The sequence below is a fragment of the Crocodylus porosus genome, unplaced genomic scaffold (genome assembly GCF_001723895.1).
Source record: "Crocodylus porosus isolate Cpor-Errol unplaced genomic scaffold, CroPor_comp1, whole genome shotgun sequence".
Taxonomy (NCBI): Eukaryota; Metazoa; Chordata; order Crocodylia; family Crocodylidae; genus Crocodylus; species Crocodylus porosus.
Genome location: NW_017728950.1, coordinates 64,920,783 through 64,927,237, shown reverse-complemented (window position 1 = coordinate 64,927,237; position 6,455 = coordinate 64,920,783). Strand labels below are relative to the sequence as shown.

At 50.9% G+C, this 6,455-nt stretch overlaps 1 long non-coding RNA gene across 1 annotated transcript in view; it reads right to left on the bottom strand.

Annotated features, from left to right (window-relative positions):
* LOC109323347 overlaps window positions 1-4,606 on the bottom strand; it is a 5,452-nt gene extending 846 nt beyond the window's left edge. The window contains exons 1-2 of the long non-coding RNA XR_002104627.1: window positions 4,591-4,606; window positions 3,816-3,818 (exon numbers count right to left, since the gene is read on the bottom strand). This is a non-coding gene — a long non-coding RNA (uncharacterized LOC109323347). The remainder of the gene's footprint in view (window positions 1-3,815; window positions 3,819-4,590) is intronic.
* Between the last annotated feature and the right edge of the window lie 1,849 nt (window positions 4,607-6,455).

The following is a 6,455-nucleotide window of genomic DNA, read 5'->3' as shown; positions in this document are numbered from 1 at the left end:
CACCTCCTGAATTATGTGGAGGTCCTGTATCTCGGCCAGGAACCTCCTGGAACGGTCTGACCTGGCTGACTGTTCCTCCCAGCAGATGTCCGGGTAATTAAAATCACCCATGACAACTACATCCCTTGCCTTAAGTGCCTCTGCAAGCTGGCCTTAAAATTCCTGGTCCAGCTCCTCCCCTTGGCTGGGGGGGGTTTGTAGTAGACCTCCACTGTTAAATCCTTCTCCCCACAGCCCCCTTGTATTTTGACCCAGAGCACTTCAGCTTGCTCATCCTCTGACCCCATTCTGCTGGCAGAGGATGTGTATTGCTCCTCGACATAGAGCGCCACACCCCACCTTTCCTTCCTTCTTTATCCCACCTGTAAAGCCTATAGCCCCTAATGCTAACTGCCCAGTTGTGGGATGAATCCCACCACATTTCTGTAAGCCCTATTATGTCTGGGTTTTGAACTGGTTAGTTTGAGGGCAAGTTCCTCCTGTTTGTTCCCCATACTACGAGCATTGGTATATAGGCATTTAAGGCCTTGCATAGTTATGTGTGCCACCCCCCGATTTGGGAGACTGTCTGGACCCCTGTTTCTTACCTGGGCACTCCTTGCATTTGTCACCTGTCTTGCTCAGGTGGTGTCTCCTCGTCTTCCTGTGGCCCATCCCCTGGTGAGGCTAGTTTAAAGATCACCGTACGAGATCAGCCAACCTGAAAAAGAAGACATGCTTGCCTTTAGGAGAGAGGTGAAGCCCATCCCATCCCAGCAAGTCCCCCACCCGAAAGCATGGGTCATTATCTAGGAACCCCAGGCCTGCCTGGTGGCACCAACTGTGTAAGCACCGATTGACCTTGCCAATGCAGGCCTTATGTCGCCGTCCCCGCCTACTCACCAGAAGAAGAGAGGAGAATACCACCTGGGCCCCCATCTCCTTTAGCTTATCCCTCAGAGCCTCAAAATTCCTTCATAATGCGGTCAGGGTTGCCCCTGGCCACGTCGTTCATTCCCACGTGGATGACAACCATGGGGTACTGGTCTGCAGGTCGGATGTAGGCCAGGATTCTCTCCGTGATGTCCCTAACCCGAGCCCCAGGCATGAAGAAGACCTCTCGTGCCATTGAGTCAGGCCAGCAGATGGGACCTTCCAGTCCTCATAGGATGCAGTCTCTGATGATGAGGACCTGGTGTTTCTTCCTGCTGGTGTTCACTCTCTACCCATTCCTTGTCATGTGGGGAGTGGCATCGTCCCTGCCAGAGGCATTTTCTCTGTCTTTCTCCATCACAGCTGCCAAGGCGTCAAACCTGTTCCCTAGGGGAACCTGGGAGCTTCCACCACTCTAGGCCTAGCAGCTCTGGATTTGGACACCTTCTGCCACTCCTGCATTGGATGCGTCTCCTGTGGGGGCTGTACAGTGGGTGACCAGGCCTGCAGAGGACAGAGATAGGCATCAATTTCATCCTCTGCATCCCTGATCCCCCTCAGTCTGCTCACCTCAGCCTCCCTCACCTGCTTCTCCAGGGTCCTAAGTCGTGCACAGGAGGGACAGGCAAGGGGACCAACAGGCCCCACCCTACCCCAGGACCCCACCGAGCCCCCCCCACAGACAGGGGGGTAAGGGGCCGCAGACCCTACCATGAGCTCTGTCTGGGTGGAGGCCTCAGAACAGCCCATGGCAGGCAGCAGTGCCAGGGCAGGGCCCCTGGAAGCCGTGCTCCACGTCTGCACTATGTCTGCAGAGCTGGTCCTACTGCTTTTGCTCACTAGAGGTGCTGCTCTGGGCAGTTACCTCATGCCCGCCTTACACGAACGCCGGTGCAAACACCGGCACGCCCTTACAGAGCGCACCTGTTTCCGCGCCCTGTTCGCACGTGGCTCAGGAGCACAGCTCTCTGTCAGGCAAGCTAACAGGGCTCTGAAGGGCTTCCCCTCTGGATCTGCCTCAGCTGTGCTGTACCCTCTGCCCCACTTACCTTAGGGGGAATCAGCTGTTGCTGCCCCCACTGCTGTCTCCTCCACAGCTGCTGCCTCCGCCACTGAGGTAAGGGGGTACGCATGTGTGTGTGGCACACGTACACCCTGCTCCCTCCCCTCCTGCTCCCCAACTGCCAGGCTCTGAACCTTCCTTTTACTCCCTACATACCTAAAAAAAGACTTTCTGTTGTCTTTGTGTTGCCAGCCTCAGGTCCGTACTTGCTTTGGCCTTTCTAATTTCCTCCCTGCAGGTTCAGGCCAAGTAGGTATACTCCTGCTTGGTAGTTTCCCCCTGCTTCCACCGTCTATATGCCTCTTTTTTTGCCCTTAGGCTTCCCTGGATTTCTCTGTTTAGCCAAGGAGATTTTTGGCCCCTTTCGTCCCTTTCCCTCACACTGGGATTGTCTCCCTTTGTGCCCAAAGGATCGCTTCCTTCAGGAATGACAACCATTCCTGGACTCCCATCTCACCAATACTCCTATCCTGCAGTGCATCATTGACTAAGCTCCTGAGCACACTGAAGTTAGCCTTCCTAAAGTCAAGCATTTCCATCCTACTAGTTATCTTACCCACTCTACGTCATATGGTGAATTCGATTGATTGGTGGTCACTGTCCCCATTTTGACCACAAATCTGCAGCTCCCCTACCAGGTCATCCCCCATAGCCAACACCAAATCCAGTAGGGCATTCCCCATAATGGGACTGTACACCTCCTGCATTAGGTGAAGGTCTTGTATGCTGTTTTATGAACCTATGTGAATGGTTGGATTAGGCTGTCTGCTCCTCCCAGCAGATGATCAGGGTAGTTTAGGTCCCCCAATGACAACCACGTTCCTAGACCATATGGCCTCTGAGAGCTGCCTCAAGAATTCCAAGTCTAGTTCTTCTTCTTGATTTGATGGTCTGTAGCAGACCCCTATCACCAAGTCCCTTTCCCCTCAACCTCCATGTATCCTGACTTACAATACCTCAACTTTTTCTCCCGGATCCCATTTTGATTAGGGTAGATATATAATGCTCCTTAACTTAGATAGCACCCCCCATCCTTTCTGTCCCATCAGTACAACCTATAGCACTCAATGCATACTACCCAGTCATGGGTAGGGTCCCACCAGGTTACTGTTACCCACTAAATCAAAGTTATTGTCTGCAAGCAGAAGTGCACGTTCTTCTTGCTTTTACCCCATGCTCCTAGCATTAGTATAGAGGCATTTGAGCCCTCCAAATGGTGCCTTTGGTGCCCCCCTGCCCCACTCTGATGCCCAGTGGGGCCATTAGTACTTACCTGGGATGTTCTGTTGCATATCTTGTAGATTGTAGGTCTTAGATTCCCTTCATCTCCTGCCTCCCTGTCCCCCATCAAACCTAGTTTAAAACCCAATGCAGGAGATCAGCCAACATGTAAGAAAAGAGACTCTTACCTTTTGTGGTGAGATGAAGCTCATCACGTCCCAGGGAATCCCTTGCACAGAAGTGCTGATTGTGGTCCAGGAAGCCAAAGCCCGCATGATGGCACCAACTCTGGAGCCACAGGTTGACTTCTCTGACAGATGATGTGATGCCTACTGTGATTGCTGACCAGGAGGATTGATGAGAAGACCACCTGCACCACTGTCCTCCTAAGCCTGGCTCCCAGAGCCCTGTAGTTACTCATGATATGGTCTGGATTACTCCTGGCTGCATCATTTTTGTTCTCACATGGATGAGAACCCTGGGATAATTGTTGGAGGGATGAGTTCAGGAATCCTTGCTGTGATGTAGCTGATCCTGGCTCTGGACAGGCAGCAAACTTCTCGCACCATGGGATCCAGGTGACAGATGGATCCCTCCATTCCTCCCACCAGGGAGTCACCCACTACGACGATGCGGTGTCTCTTCTTCTTGTTAGCTGGCTGGACCTCAGCTTGCTCAGTGATGGTTGTAGGCTCCTCCAGTGCACTTTCCTCCACTGCACACTCCTCCAGTGCAGCCAGGGCCTCATATTTGTTCCTGAACTACACCAAAACCTTCTCTATGGCAAGAGGTCTGAACCAGGAGGTGACTGTCCTCCACTCTTCTGCATCTGCTTCAGGGTATTCCTTCACTGCTTCCCCACTAGGCATCTTGTCCTTCAGAGAACCATCAATCTCATCTTCTTCAGCCCTGATCCCCCATGGCCTGCTAACCTCTTCCTGGAGTTCCATCACCTGCCCCTCCAGGGCCTCAATCCTTGCAAATGTGGGACAAGTGGGGGGACTTCCAGCCCTCCCACTACCCCTGGGCCCTCGAGGACCCACCAGGCAACCGCTGCAGGCAGGGGGGCCCGGGTGATACCAACCCACCCAATGGCTCCATCTGGGTGGCATCATCAGGGCAGGGTCCCTGGCTGTGGTTTGAGTCACCACCCCCATTAAAGACTCCCTCATGCGCACTCACCTGAAGACTATCTGAAGCCGCTGACTCTGATGCATGGAGTCGCAGGCTCCTCCTGCTCTCCCCCCTGTGTGAACTCCCGTGCAAACTCTAGCGCACCCATGAAGAGCACACCTGTTTGAAGGGCCTGTTCATATGACTTGGGAGTGTGGCTCCTACCCAACACAGCTCGATAGGGGTGGGAGGGGAGAAACATCCCTTCTCTGATTCCCTACAGCTGGCCCGGCTTCTCCTCACCCTCATCCTTCCCCCTCCCTGCCTGACTTATTCCTCTGGCCCAGCTTACCTGAGTGCTGCTGCTGCCACCTGCTGGCTCCTTGCTCGCCGGTCTTGCTGCTCTGCTTGGTGAGTCGGGGGAAGCCGAGGGCACACGTGCTCTCCTCAGTGTCCTAGTCCTGACTAATGCTGTTTGAATTTCCTGAACCAATCAACAGGGGCTCAGGCTGCTCTGCGCCTGCACAGATGAGTCAGCCAGAAGCCCCTCCCCACTGAGGAAACCATTTCTGGCCCAGAGCCAGCCTGGAGCCTCTCCTTACCAGGGATCTCCCAGTAAGGACCCCCTCTTTCTCCCTGGGGCTGGTGCCCCTTCAGCTGGCCCTCACCCCGGCCCACTCCCATGCAATGCCAGTGCACCTCTGAAGAGTGCACCTGTTTGCAGAGCTTGTTTGCATGGCTCAGGAGTGCAGCTCCCACCCGGTGCACTAAATAGGATGGGAGAGGAGGAAAACCCCTCCCAGATCCCTACAACTGGCCTAGCTCCTCCTCCAATATTAGGAAGAACAGTCTCACTAGGAGAGTAGTAAAGCACTAGAACAAGTTACCCAGAGAGGTTGTAGAATTCCTATCCTTGGAGGTTTTTAAGACCCAGGTAGACAAAGCCTTGGCTGGGATGATTTAGCTGGGGATAGCCTTGCTTTGCTTTGAAGAGGGGGCTGGACTAGATGAGCCCCTGAGGTCCCTTCCAACCCTCATTTTCTACAATTCTACCTGAACTAAGGTTTTTCATAGAGCTAAAAAGTCTGTGAAATAAAATGAGACATTACCAGGAATGGCTAAACTACAGAAGAAAGGAGCATCAAGACCATTAACACTAAGGAACATGAAAAAATATAATTAAAGGTTCTTAACACCTGTGGAGTCAGGGAGATGATAATGAGACATAAAGTCAATTGAATCTCTCAGCACTGCCTGAATAGAAATGCTGCTGCCCCTCCCAAGCAGTTGGTTTAAAAGTGTGGGTGGAGCAAAAATTAAATAGGGGTGCCACTACACCACTGCATAACCACTAGATCTAACCCTTCTATTTTTTATATAAAGTTGACTAGCTGTAGTATATTCTAGATAGACTCACCCTGATGGACTCTGAGATATTTGTGTTAAAACGATCACTTAACTGGGGAAGAACATTTTCTTCCCTGCACCTCTAACCAGTACAATTTGGGGGAAAAGAAAGAAAAAATTTTCTGTCCTTGTTTTTACAATATGGCTTGCTTACAATTTGGAAATAGTAAAAGTTATTACATAATAAATATCTATGGAATTAACTGCCATAGCTACTCACATTGACAAATACCTCAGAACAAAACAAAAAGATAAAAGAACCAGGGACCAAAATCAAATGTGTCATATTTTTGTTGCCAAACCTAAATTCATGTTGCATTTCCAAATAAGATGTTGATCTTGGTTTCAGCTAACAGGAAGAAAACTATAATGCAGTTTATGACCTTTGTTGTTCAGATTCCCACAGAGTCAGAGTGTTTACACATAGTTTAATTTGTTCAGATATTCTTCATACTAAGCACTGACTGACCTGTATTAATAGACTGTGTCTTTACTATTAAATGTCAAACATGTCTCGATTGCTTACAAACATCTACAAAACCTCTGCTGATATAAATACAAGCAAGCATTTCTAAGCAAATGGGTTCTGGACAGAAACATTCTGCAAGGTGGGCTGAGCCATACCCCTTAGGAGAGCTGTCCCCTCACCATCTTTCAATAGGATCTGGAACTTAAGCACTTCACATAGGCACCCCTGTACACATTAAAGGCATTTTTTGTGCAGATCAGTTAAATGTGC